Below are 15,274 nucleotides of genomic sequence, written 5' to 3'. Positions count from 1 at the left end.
GCATAAAACTTTTTATATAAATATTGTGAAATTCCTAAGCTTAAAGTCTGATGAGAAATGCTTAAAAAATTATCGGCAAATAAAGTGAGACAACCTGAATAACTTTCATAAGATAATTTTTCATTTATATAAAATTTTCATTTTTTATCTTTAAAAGTTACAAAGAATATGTATAATACATTTAATGTCTTAACATAATATTGAATATGAAGTACATACTCTTTGTAACTTTTAAAGACAAAAAATGAAAATTTTATATAAATGAAAAATTATCTTATGAAAGTTATTCAGTTTTTTAGTACATTTATAAATTTAAGATTGAAACGTAAGAGGCTCCGTGTTTTTCCTTCATATGAATAAAAAAACATTAGAAAATGCATGTAATGCAAAAATTTATTTTATAGAGAAAGTTGTATTAAAAAGTTTTGAAAATATTCTTTTACTTGAAATTTTGAACAAGATTCTTTTTCTCACTCACTCTTTCTCTCTCTCTTTCTCTCTCTCTCTCTCTCTCTCTCTCTCTCTTTTTCTCTTCTCCATTTGCAACCTCGACAGTTGTTTCTCACATTAGGATACGTTGCTGCTGTTTTGTGACAAAGCTAAAGGAAAAATATCTGGAAAATCACGAAATTTTCAGGGAATTTTTTACCAGATTTGAATAGACACTCTGGATTACTCATTATGTACATACATAAAATCAGGATATTTATATCTAATAATACATAATACGGACATAATCGATGAGAGCGTAATCACATAATCATCAGTTAAAAATTATGTCACTCATAATTATCCATTATAAATATTTACAATTATTCTATTATGATATTATCTTTATATAGGCTTTTTTATAATTATTATTCCAAAGAATGACGTAAGAATTGCATTTATTTCCTTTAGCTTTATCACAAAACAGTAGTAACGTATTCCGATGTGAGAAACAACCGTCGAGGTTACAAGAAGAGAGAGAGAGAGAGAGAGAGAGAGAGAGAGAGAGAGAGAGAGAGAGAGAGAGAGAGAGAGAGAAAGAGAGAGAGTGAGTGAGTGAGAAAGAGAAACGTTGAAAAGGATAGCTACTTCAAAATCGCGCTTGCATACACAGAGAACCACTTGATCCGATAGCACTCTTCTTCACGCACTTTTGTATCTTTCAACATATATATACACACATACACATGCGCGCGTGCGACGCAGGTCGACTCCATTTGACTTTTCGCTCCACTCGATTCCACCGCATTGCACACGCCCTTTCCGACGTGCACACTCGAGAGAACATTCTCTCCTCTCCCCTTTCCTCATCCTTTCATCTCTCTTTCTGTCGCCCTTTTTGTAAAAAAAGGGAGAGAAGCGACCCACGTTTATATCCTTTGCTCGCGCGCATTCTCGTTACCTCTGTCCCGCTTACTCTCGATTTACAGAACGACCAGCGCGGTTTTCGGTTTATTTCCCGCTTATCCATTCGACATTTGATTTATTCCGTCTACCGCGCACCGCGTTCTGCGGGTGGTACGCTTCGATTATCACACTATGGATTGTCGCCCGATTGTGAAGAGAAATACGCTGTGGCATGATAAGATCATGTTTAGAAACAAATAATAGACTAAAATAAAAATGATGAAATGGTGATTTTCTAATCATTTCTTCAATATATTTTGTATATGTATTTTGTTTTATTACGAAAATTCCTCTCTAAACCCATAGATTACTAATATATATAATCTAACTTATATATAGAAAAAGTATTAAGATATAAATCTAAACTTGATATATCTATCTTTTCGAAATTTTATATCTTAATTTTATCATGTTTAAGGTTTTAAAAGGATTTCGGTATATTAAATATCTGTAGGAATTGAACTTATCTATTTTGTACCTCAAATACTTAGATAATAAAGAAACAATTTTCTATATACATATATTGTTAGTTGTCAAAAAAAAAAAAAAAAAGTTTTTGATAAAACTGTATGTCAAATAGAAAAAGTGATCCGACTGCTTAAAATGTCAAAGCAAATGTAAAATTAAAAATTCTGTCAATAATAGAAGAAAATTTCGACTTGGGTTTACAAATTATTATATATATTTTTCGTATTGAAATTCGAGTCAAATTTTTCTTTTATTTTCAATCTCAATTTTCTTATTTTTATTTTCTAGAGAATTTCGATAAATTTAACTTATATAGAAATGAGCTCCTTTGATTTTTCAAATAGACAAAAAAACGAAAAATTTTCTATTTAGAGATTTAAAAGAAAAGTTCCGGACAAAACTGTAAATTAAATAATTTAACAAAAAGTAATCTCCAACTACTTAAAGTACTGAAATGAGATAAAAATTGAAATCAAAAATAGGAGAAAAAATTGGATTCAGGAAGAACGAAGATTTTATCATGCTCTGCGTTATACAAAAAAACGAAAATGTAATTGATAATCTGACAAAAATATGATGCTGGACTCTGTACTCGGGCAGAAAATCAAGGCCGTCTCCTCGTTGGCGGAATAGATTAACGTGAACGAGAGAGACGGGAACCGACGAAGAAGAAGCATCGACGATGTGATTGAATTAATCTGTCAATTTGCCAATTACACGGATGAGTTTGTTTGGTGGCCGCGTGTCTCTCTCCGTTCATCGATCGCAACCGGATCGGCGGTCGGTTGCCTGTCATGCGTGTTGTTCACGCGTGTGCGTGAAATCGCGACGCACGTGCGTGCATAGTCCGCGTCTCTATGCGCGCATGTGCACGCCCGCGCATGCACTCGCGCGCGCTATAACCGCGTGCACAAGCTCGATGCACAGATTCAACGAGCTGAATTGGTGCACCGTACCGTAGAGGAGGCGGAAGATCGTATTGATTCTCCGGTTACAGAGACCCGCGACGCACAGAGAGAGGTATGTACGACGAGCTTGACTTCTTGCCCGGAGCGAGAATCTACCGTCAGCCTCTGCGAGACGTGAAAAATAAGCTTTTACCTAACCGTTCCGATTATGATTGAAGATATGAAAGTAAAATTCACATTCTGTACTCTCTCAAATTATAATTGCAGTATGTTTTCTGTATCTTAGATTATGTCTGCTGGATAGCAATTTGTAAAATGAACAATATCAAATTTTAACTTTTTTTTATATCAGAAAATACAAAATTTTAAATATGATCTACAGCAAAACTATGATCTTCTATTTTAAATATGTGAAATATATATTATAACTTATATAATTTATATGTCATTAAAATTAATATGTTTATTACAGAATTTTGATATATACAAAAGGAGAGAAGTATAAAGCATATATTTTATTTACTATATTTAAAAAATTCAGCATTTCAATTTTTAAATTTTCATCCTAAAGTAACAATAAGCTATCAATAATATAATTATCGATTTTTTAAAAGAGAAACATTAAAAAACTAAAAAATTTTATCGCTACCATATTATATTCACCGTTTATTTATATTTTACAAATACGAAAATAATTTCGCAACCAATAACTCCAACCAATAAAAAATTCTCAGTTATCAAATTTCATAAATATATATATGAAAAAATAGAATACTTTTAGATATATATGTATAATAGATTGACGAATTAAAAAAAAATTCAAAACTTTAAGGCACTTGTCGGAACAGAAGATATTACCCGAACAGATTGAAGATTGGTCCAGTTAACATATAATACTACGAATTGTATTATTAGAATTATATTATTATTATTAGAATTGATATATTACAATTTGATACGCAAACTTTAACATTTTTCTGTCGACCTCTAATATATACATATATATCAAGATGCCGCGAATTCTATTGTAGGTCATTGCACGCGGCATTATTGTATTCGCCGCGGTGAAGTTATATCAAGCCAAAGTTAGGTTTGTTCCCCGAGACGTGAGAGAGTACCATCGGACTCGCGCACGTCTGCGAAAGAAAGAGAGAGAGAGAGAGAGAAAGAGATTAAGAGAGAGACGAACGGATAGACTCCTAGGCGGTGTAATATCACTCGTTGATGTCGGTGCGGAGAGAAGAGGAGGGAGGAAGAGGAGAGGCTGAGGCCGCGGGCTGCGAGAGGGAATAAGGGGATGCGCAGTCGAGGGTTTCGTTCCCGAGCTCGGTTCCGAGCCCCGAGGGCACCATTTCCAGCGGAACCAAGAGCGCGCGCGAACCGGGATGCGGGGATCTCCGGATCCCGCCGCTATTCCAATTGCTTCCCTGTTTGATATGCGCCAATTTCGTCCAATATGTCGCGCCCCTTAGACGACACGATTCACCCAGCGAGAGAGCTTGCGGGCCTCTCTCTTTCTCCTTCACCAGTGCAAGTAATCCTAGAGTAAAAAAATGAAACTATCCACGAGATATAGCCCCCCTTCCATTATCTATCGATCTAAATGCAATTGACCAAATTAAATAAAAAATTCTAAATAAATAAGTTCTCTGTTCTTTTATTCAGTAAATTCATATGTAAATCTCATTAGATATTTAAAATCTCTATTTTTTTATGAATTTTTAATTATTCTTTCCGACTTTTTCATCTCTTTATATATCATATCATATATCTTTAAAATATATATAGTTTCCTTTAAATATCTAATTAATTCCTTTGTTGCTTCTCTACTCTCATTTCGTTCCGGTGTGATCGCACCCTTACTTATGGGTGATATTTCCGGCTGGCCGTACGCGAGGGAATTCCCGACGTACGGGATGATCGCGGGTGGTCACGTGTCGCCGAGAGTGACTACTCGCTCTCTTCCTCAATGATACTCGACGCGTTGTCACGTTTGAAAGGTCCATTTATATTATTTATCGTCCGGCTTTTCCACGCGGAAAAGGTCCGGAGAAAGGCATTGGTGAGATGTCCGGCGCGTGTTTACTTACGTGCTCGCTAACGTAAACGGATGATTGTGGGGTGACCGTTGATCTGATTGCGTATATACATGTATGAAAAAGAGGGAGAAAGAGAGAGAGAGAGAGAGAGAGAGAGAGAGAGAGAAAGAATAAAGAACACGTTTGAGATAAATTATTAATCTCACACTGTGTTGATGGATTTTATTATAAGATAGGTCTTATATCTTTTCATTATTTAAATCGTGCAATTCTTTGTTTATTTCAAACATGTTTTTAAAATTTTTCAGAAATTGTTCTAGTGATTATTATTGTTTGCTGTCTTTTCTTTTTTCCCTTTTCATGAAGAAACTATTTAAAAAATTAAAATTTAAACATTTTTATTATAAATGTATTTTTTACATATTTCTGTAAGAAAAAAAACTACCTATATCTCTTTGTGTCTTTTAGTATGATAAAATTTTAAGTGTACTTTTCAGTACACAGTTTCGCCACGAGATTGTTGAAGAGAAAGAAGCCGAGTAAACCGTATATATAAACAAGTAAATATATTTGTCGATACATTTGCTAATAGCTTTCATGAATCATGTATTAGATATACCATTGTCGTGCATACATTATTCAACAGAATCGAACGGTTCCTCGCCATTTCCGCGAGTTTCATTTTTACGAATCTGTGGCAGAGAAGGGCAGGGAGAAGCATATGGAATTATGTACTTGTTCGCTCAACTGTGCGGAATAACGCGCAATCATCCACTTGTTTCTCGCGTACACTCGTATCTTATTATAGACCACTACGGATCTGGCGTCTGTCCCGGACACGTTATCGGACGTTATCAATCCCGCGAACGGATAAATGATCAAGTTACACGCGGCGGCAAACTAACAATGCGCACCATAACGATGTCATGCCACGCGATGGTCGAGTTGCCAAATCCGCGACGCGCTTTACAACTTTACTATGTAACACATAAACCTTGTTTCGAGTAATCTCATTTTCCGCGAACTTCCTCGAACTCGCGAGAGTTCGCTTGGAGGAGATGATCGTTATAAACATTTGCATTTTCCTCGCATTCTTCTAAGAGTACAAAATTCATTTTGTTATTCTTATCCTTCTTGAAATCCCTGTAGATCATCATTTATATATCTTCATAATACATTACTATCACACACAGCAAGTGTGTATATTAAATACTATATTCCATGTATTTGATAAAAATTCCGTAAATTTTATAAAGAATTTCAAGCGACATGCAAAATTTTACCGATACCCTCGACATTTTTAAGAAGATTAATATCTAATATTATTTTGTTCATGCAAGGCACAAATGCTGTACGTTAAATCTTTTACAAAATCACGGAGATTGCGGCGACGATACACGGAGAGCGATCGTAGCCACCCCCAGGGGGCACAGAATGGATCCGGCCGAGGAGTGAGTAGTACGCGCGCGTAAGGGGATAGATCGGTAAAGAGGAAGCGCTCGTAAAGAAAATGCGCGCGCGAGGCAACCAGAGAGGGGTGGAAGCAGTCAGTCAGGTAGAGAAGAAGCCGGGAACGTGCCGGGAATGTATGTAGGCTCCCCGTTACTCGGCTGGACGGCCGTACAGAGAGAACCCGGGCTCTTTGCTCTTTCCTGCCGACCTCCTCCCTCAGCCCTTATACCGCTACAGACCGCGCGTGTGTGTGTGTGTGTGTGTGTGTGTGTGTGTGTGTGTATGTGTGTGTGTACACTCGTCCGGGCTCGCTCCTCCTGTATTATTGCCCAACCGTAAATTTCGCCCGGAAAGCGATTTAGCGAGGAAACGGTAAGGATAAATCTTGAAAAAGTCGAAAAGCGTAAAACAGGAGCCACAGCCGGGGGCAGCATGAAACAGGCAGGGGGCAGGGGGCAGGGGAGGGAGTGCAACGGCAGAAGAGCAAGAGGGTACGAAAAGAGAGAGGAGCCTCCTTACTTAGATATATATGAAAGTATATATATATATATATATATATATATATATATATATATATATATATATATATGTATATATACCGGGTAACCCCCCACGATCTTCTTGCTCTCTTCTCACCTCGCAGCTGCCCCCTGTGGGTTCTTCCCTTGCAGTTTCCTTGTCCCTCCCTTCTTCCTTCCCTCTCTCTTATCCCTCCGTTCGTTCCGCGCCACCGTGTGTTCCGCTTCTCCTTTCTCTCGGTCGTTTTCTGCCCCCGTGCACCTCAGGAAAAGAGGAAAAGGGGGCGTGTCCGCGCGCGCGAAAAGCGGCGTGTGTGCATTTCTCCGTGTAAACGCTCCTCCGAAACGGTGCTTACACTCATTCCTTCTCTTCTTCGCTTTTTCCCTTTCCCCGCAAAAAATTCCCTTTCATCATAAGAGTTATCCACGGTATTCGTTTACATACGCTTATCCGTGGCGACGTTATCAGACTTATCGGCGCGTGAATTTTCAAAGCGGCCGCCCTGGATTTCTTTGCGCTCTCGCGATCTTATTTCCTTGTTAGCCCTCGTATATCTCGTATCCGTGATTAAATCAAAATGACACCTCCCAGCATCTCTGTCAGACCACATTTATCTACGAATTCTATACAATCAATCGCTAAGAATTTAGGTCTAAAACATTCTTTCAAATCAATTTTGTCATGTTTTTAAAAAAGTTTTTAAAAACAGTAGTTAAGAGTGAAAAACTGACGGTCTCATCACTCCCGCACTTACACATTATCCGTATATAATTATCAAAACATAATGAAACACATCTATAATCACGTATACTAATCTATTGTTATTTTGTGATTTGTATTTTGAAAAATGGCGGATTGAAAGAGCAGCACGGATTCAGCACGGTTCAGCGGCGGCGGCGGAATGCCGGATTGGCGGTAAGTGAAAATTGCGGCCACTTTGATCCTCGCGAACGAATCCTCTCTTTTATGATTTTTTTTCTCCCCCGTGCCCGCGCGTGTGCGCACGGCTTAATACGATTTGCAAATTCGCGGCTCGGCCATCGCGGCTCGGGCCAGCCCGCCGCCGCTACCCCGGCCGAATGAATAAATGATACGCGCCGATTCGGCCTATTGCGGCATTATCCGTCGTCGAATTCGCTCCTGACGCGGCCAATTATTCATGCTCGCGTGGCGCCACAGCGATTAAAGGTCAATTTCGATCCCGACGCTCGTGTGCGCGCGCGCGCACGCGCGCTTGCGAAAGCCAGGCTCTCCTCTCGCGTAAACATTCCTTCCATTAAATCACCGGATTCGAAACGCGACGGCGACGGCGACGGCGACGGCCGTCATGCTTGGAGATTCACGGCTGTAAATTAGATCTTTCTTATTCCTTTCTGCTCGCGCTTCATATATATCACGTCGACAATCGGTTCATTCAATTCACGCATGAGATTGCAATTAATCGCGATTCAATTGCGATCAAATATCTCGGGGAGAAATGTTGACGGTGAATTTAACTGTGGCATGCGTTAGGCATTGCGTATTAAATGTGCTGCATATAATTGTTGATAAGAAAAGTATCGTTTTTTTTTATAAAAAATTGATAAGGATATACAGAAAAGTTGACATAATAATAATATCCTTGAGAGAAAAACTAGTGCCTTAAAATTTAGAAAGGATTGTCAGATATTGAATAAAGATTTATTTAACTTTAGATATATAAAAAATAAAAATTGCTTTTTTAATTAAATCGATTCAATAAGTTTATGAGTTTGTATTGTTACATATTAAAAAATAAAAATATTATATATTTACAAGTTAAAAGTTTCATTTATTAATAACTTTTCTCGAATAATTGATTGACGAAGATACAACACAAAGATTAAAAAAAAAGCGTTGAAAAAATATATAATTAAATGAGGATCTTCATCGCGTATAACTTGATATGAAAAAGAATTGATTACATTTTCGTGTTAAGGAGAATTATATTCCCAAGAGAAACAATTTCTTTACGTAGATCACAGATACATCAGCGGCGAAAATAGAGACAAACAATTAAGTTAAATTGACATTGATATCGAAAGGTGAATCACGCATACGGAGAATGCATGATCCGGCCGGCTGGCCTCGCGAGCGTCCTCCTCATCCTCCGGTTACATGGTAGGCATACATACACGCGTCTAGAGGAAGTCACCGCACCGTGTACGGCGTAGAATAAACGGTCAGTGACGCGCGGTAATGGCCGACATCCTAATCCTGGCCCCCTACAGCTTAATGCCATACACTCCGCAATGATAATGCTGCGTGTGCTTTTTGTCATTACCAGTGCCAGAGCCATGGCTATCCCGTAATGAGCGCCGCGACTACATGGCTCCTTGGATAGCATGCTGAAACTGCATGCAAGATGATGTTACCGCGCCACAAAATCTTACAGTTTTCTGTCATGCAGTTGTCTTACAATTAAATAAAATTCGATGTAAGATTTTATGTATGATTCGACATATCGTATATCTTTAGAAATTATCTTTGCAAGATATCAGGGATATATGTTATAATTTAATTCTCCGAGAAGCGCATGTCCTTTACATCTTTTCAATTATCTTTTCTTTCTTTCTTAATTTTGAAAATAACTTTCCTCAACGAAAATATCGTATTATCGTATTTTTCCAATTATTATACCATTGTAATAGAATGTTTCAGATATTAAAATTCGGCTGTAAAATTAAAATTTAAGAAAATTCCGAACTATTTGTTAGATTCGAAATCGAAGATAAAAATCTCTGTTTACACAGCTTATTAAAGTCTATCAGAATCGGAAGACAGTCCACAACATTACTAATCATTAATCGCTTAAAATATCCGAGTCGAAAAAAAAAAATGTGCGGGTAGCAAGCGAGAGCGGTTATAACATATTTTGTCATCGTACGAAGTGACATCACGGGTGACCCTCTGACTATATCTCACCCTCTCTTTCCTGTCATATCCGAGTGTCTGCGGGTTTGAAAGCAAGATGATAAAGAAGGAAAGAGAGAGAAAGAGTGGCGAGCGCGAAGAACGAGGAGAGCGTACCCGCAGCTGCCGCCCTGACTGCCAACACAATAATATCTAATTAATTTATTAATGAGGTTAAGTTGGCAGGATTGGACGGCAGACAGCGCGAGCCGACGCGCTCTTGGAGCAGTTTAGCGTGGACGTCTTCTGTCGCTTCTCGTCGGCAGACTGAATTAAGCTTAATCAGAACGAAAGTGTTGGGCGCGTGTGCGAGCGGCCTCGCAGGGCCCTTCTCCCTTCTTATCTTCCAGCCTAACATTTCTATGTCGAGCGTTAAAGTAAATCGTATCGTTGAAGCAATAGCTAATCTTGCTATAATAATATTCCATTAATACAATAATTTATCATAATACATAATAATTATATCCTGATAACATAAAATTCATTTTTTTAAATGTTACAAGAGACGTTTAATAATAGAAAATCAAGTCCGCAACTTGAAAAATATGCTTTAAATGTACAATCATATAGGTACCTACAAGTGGCCCTTCACGTTCAAAAATTATGGACTTGATGATCTAACGTTGGATATCACATTTTTTTTATCAACTATGAGAAACGATATTGTACAACGCGCCGGCAGCACGCGATATGTGGCCCAAAAATCGTTTGACGTTAAGTTTCGACGGAGCTTCTTCAACGGCAAGTCCGTAGACAGTTGGCTGCGCGGTCCCCGGAGGGATTCGCAGCTGCGTCCGCGACGAAAACGAACTCGGACAGCCGCCCTTATACCCATCATCATCGTCGGCCTCTTTTTCTTCGTCCACCTTCACCGTCGGCTGTCCCAGTCTCTCCACATAGCTAGTGTCTCCCCTTCCGTCCCCTCACGGTTCGCGAAACCGCTCCCCCCCCCTCCCCCCGGTCTCCCATCATCCCCGCTCGGTGACAGTCCCACGCAGTTATTACGTGACCATAAAGAGCAACCGCTTTCCCGAGGACGGTATCGTATTGCGCTTGTCGCGTCAAATTCCGGGATCGCGCTTGATTCCGGAAGTAACGCGAAGAGGGAGAATCCGGGACACATGTCGGGTAACGGGAGGAATGAAACTCGCCGATAAAATCAAGAGGATCGGACCGCCGCTGCTCTACTGAACGAAAGTTGATATTTCATTTGGACGGATTTAAAATTTAAAAGGTTACAAAAAATAATTTATAAACCCTAGTTTTTCCTTATATTCTGAAATATTTATTATCGCACGCATAAATGCAGTACAAATATACCAAAATTTAATCCACGGGAGTTATATCTTGTTGCTGTTTAATCTTTTATTTAACGATGATGAAAAACGATATAGGGCAATTGCAATCGATTAGATAACAGATATCTTTATATAAATATAGATAATTAAATAAATTCTTTCGCTTAATAAAAGTGTTAGCATTTTAAAGAAAAATTAATTTTAAATTGGCCAAAGATCTTATTAAAAGATAACATAAGTGAAGCATTCTGTATAATAAAATTTACATGAAACTAAAATACAATGATATTTCGATTAATTTTATGTAATGATGACTACATGTTATATTCATTTTTGTATAATGTCATATTAATTATCGTACTGATTCGAGCAACCGATTAAATATGATATTACTGTCGGTTCGCATGGTAGGTATCTTGGATGGATAGCACACTCAGAATAGACGGTCACTCGAACGCGTCGCAAATTCTAATCCTATTATTGCAAAGTCAAGTTTGAACCTAAAACGGAATTATCGGTTACCCGGGTCTAATGCTATAATAACCATGTATCGCTGGATTATATAACATGATCGTTGACAAGAGTTTCCGCTACGATAATAAATTATTTAAATAATGTATTGCCATCTAACTCTCAACACATATATTATAGGATTTTGTAGATAATATTATTGCTATCGTCAAATAAATATAAAAATGATATTGGATAAGATAATTGTAATATTCTTTTAATAAAATTATGAAACCGATATATTTTAATCAAATCAAATATTATACATGATAATGTCGAACTCTGTCAACTAGTTATTCTATTTCTCAAAATTAACTTTGTCAAACATCAAAATAATTTGTTTAATATCAATATGCATTTTATTTATACTTATATATTTTTCAAATAATTTTCAACCTCTTTACTAAACTCAAAGATATTACACACAACTATAAATAATAGGTATATCTTTTTCTTCATTTTTGAAATAAATTATTAAAATATTATTATTATTATTATTATTGATATTTTTACTTGATTTTCAACATGTACATATAATATGTTTTATTATACATATATCTCACTTTCAATAATTATAATAATTCAATGATCTTTATACATATACTACTGATGTATTGGCGCACAAGTTAATTGCGTTGCGAACTATTTATGGAAAATAGAACAGGGCCCAAATCGCACCAATTTTCTACTCAAAGCTTTATTACTACGCGTTATTATTTATTATGTCATGTACTAGTTCGCACATACGACAGTTAATAGTTAATTTTAAAATAATTTATGACGATAGTCGAAAGTTATTTTTAACATAATTTCCTCACACATGTGACAGTCATCGAATGCATTGTGGATCTTCCATATGTATTGTAGATTTGAGACCACATAATATTAACAAAATTTTTTATTGAAAAAAATTTCATAATTGAATTACAACAAAATATACAATGATATATGTATAAAAGGAAAATGTGATGAAAAATATATTTCAGCGATTAAAGATTCCAACAATAAAACAAGAAGCATAAAAGAAATCTTTTGATATCACTCATTTCCATTATTTAACATGACGAGTGCATAAATGCATTTTATGATATTCATTACATTCATCCGTTCTACTCTAGTCCCTGCCACTTAAGTGTAACAGCATAATTCCGATCGAGTTTGAAATAGTGATCTTTAAACTACAAGCGTATACTATTTTAATAATTTTTCAGCGCGATTATATCATAAGATATTAATAAATAGAATAAAATATAATATAATATAATAGAGAGCGAGCATATGTGCTAAAATAAACAATGCATGTTTAGTATTGAAGTATTTAATTTATTCAATTATTTATTATTTGAATATATAATATATATATATATATATATATATTTTTTTTAAATTAACATTTTTTCAAAGTTTCAATAAATTGTTTAATATGTCTCTCTATCTTTCTAATTGTATATCTTTATATTGAATGAATTTATTAAAAACTTTATCGATGATAAACTCTGAATAGAAATTAAAATATGTATATTACTTCAAAAGCCGGACGTCCGAAATGTATTAGTTACAGATAAAATAGTACTCTTACTTGTAATCATACTATAATTACTCAATTGTTTCAATCTCTTCGTTATCTGTCTTCGTATGCTATCATACTGACAGTACGCAGATAGCACTTGCTGCATTTATTTACACTTAAAATATTCGTTATTCATCTAGAGAGCTAATGAAAGATCGAATAATATATATTTGATATATAAAAATAAAATATATAGAGAATATGAAAAAATTCATTAAAAAAATATTAATTTTATTACTTTATCATAGAAAATTATTAATTTCAAGAAAAATTAAATTATGATATTTTTATTTCTTATAAAACCGCAAAATCAGAGTGTAACTAAACTTATTGTTTACAGTAGAAATATATTTTGGACAAAAAAACTGAAAATTATTGTTGTAAGAATAAATATTGATCAAACATTAACCACCGATAGAAAATTAAATGTTAGCAAACAGCTTAATTATAATTATCAAATCAAAATCTCTATTTCATTATAATAACAATTATTAATACATAAGTATTAATACATTAATAATAAATTGATAATAAATTAATAATAATTAGATAATTAATTGGCAATAAATTAATAATGATATTCATATATGTATACATAAAATAATTTCTTTAATTTCATATATTTGCTTCAACCATGTTTTGCGTATCGAAAGATCAGTTTTGTTTAAAAAACCGAAGGACATATTTTGAAAAAAAAAAAATCTCTAAAACGAAAGATGATCAACTTACCTTGACCAGGGGCGGACTGTGCGTAGGGGGATGATAATGTCCCGGCGATGGGCTCGCGGGCGGCCCCGCGCCCCCCGGCGAGATGGCACCGCCTCCGGGGGTGAGAATCCTGGACTCGTGGCTGAACAACACCTTCCCGATTTCCTCCGCACTGTCGCGGACCTCTTCTCTTCGCAAATATCAGCCGATCGACGGACGTTCCTGAGAGGGTGCTTGTTCGAGCTCTGATCGATAATGATCGATCTCGCCACACTTTCCGCCACACTTTTCTGACCTCGTAAATCGTTGCTTTTAACTTTGTCTTTAACTCCGCATGTGTGTTTCTGAAATATCGTTCCGATCCTTCAAGTTTGACTTGCACGTTAATTCGATGAATCTCGATAACCGCGGGATCTAGCGTTTGTCGTGATCAATAATTGGCTATTGATAACGAGAAATGCGAGTTTAGCATATTCTTGTCAATCCAAGGCGATTGTACGATCACGTGTGTGTTATAAAATTTTCGAGGATTGTTAATGTCGGTTTTGGCCCACGAGACCAAAATAAAGCGATCCGTCGCGTGCGAGGTACGCTGGTTTTCTGCGAATAATAGTCAAGAAAAATTCCGTTTTATATCAATTGACAATCACACGCGAATTTAACATCCGATTAAATTAGAGATCACGCTATTCCAAATTGAATACTGTCAATCAATGACAGAGAAACATGTGTCAGTCGCGCGATGGATTTGAAAACAATGCGTTTCGTACAAATCTCGGAGTCAAATGTCAGGTGCGATAAAAAAAAAACAGACACTTGCAAGATATGTTCTCTCTTCGAATAGCACTTTTGCATCAAAAGGAAACGATGAAATTTCTCAGTGATATAGACATCGTACGGACATCGTGCCAGAACAGTCTTCCAGGTCGATTCCCGTAGTTAAGACAAAGTGAGGCTTGAATCTCCACGAAATCCTCTTCAGGACGGCAGCTTAGTGGTTCATTCACTCATTCATTAAAGCTTGGATCCAAACTCAAATTCCAAAACATCAGTCGAGTCAAATAGAACAACCAGCTTCACACATGATACTTAATCTCGTCGTTTTTCGTCGGCGCGAGCACAGCAGCCCTTGAGGTGTCCTCTCTTTTCTCTCTCTCTCTCTCTCTCTTTCTCTCTATCTATCTTCTCTTATCTTTATTTCTGTCTACTCCGAATACCGACACGCGAACCGCGAGGCTTCAGCAACAAGACTTCCAAACCGATAGTGTGTCGCGTACGACGACGTGTCGCGGCCGCGGCGGAATCGCGGACGGTGGCCGCCGTTCCGTCGCGACGGGAAGCGTGCTCAGGGATAGGCGGAACCACGCGTGCGCGATGCGTGTCACGGGGCGTGGCCTACGTTCCTCTCTACTCTTCTCTCTCGCGTATACGTTTTCCGCTCCCTTTCCTTCTCCCCTCGCGGCTAGCTCGCTCTCT

General features: G+C 36.9%; 2 protein-coding genes across 4 annotated transcripts in view; one reads left to right on the top strand and one right to left on the bottom strand.

Annotated features, from left to right (window-relative positions):
* Window positions 1-15,117, bottom strand: part of Drgx (Dorsal root ganglia homeobox) — a 42,758-nt gene extending 27,641 nt beyond the window's left edge. The window contains exon 1 of the mRNA XM_072899546.1: window positions 13,820-15,117. The gene's annotated coding sequence lies outside the window, so the exon portion shown is untranslated. The remainder of the gene's footprint in view (window positions 1-13,819) is intronic.
* The window catches only part of LOC140669571 (uncharacterized), an 80,548-nt gene that overhangs the window by 39,419 nt on the left and 25,855 nt on the right, over window positions 1-15,274 (top strand). The gene's annotated exons all lie outside the window — the stretch shown is intronic.

Source organism: Anoplolepis gracilipes, chromosome 9 (assembly GCF_047496725.1).
Source record: "Anoplolepis gracilipes chromosome 9, ASM4749672v1, whole genome shotgun sequence".
In the NCBI taxonomy this organism is placed as follows: Eukaryota; Metazoa; Arthropoda; class Insecta; order Hymenoptera; family Formicidae; genus Anoplolepis; species Anoplolepis gracilipes.
This window is presented reverse-complemented; position numbering and strand designations above follow the sequence as displayed.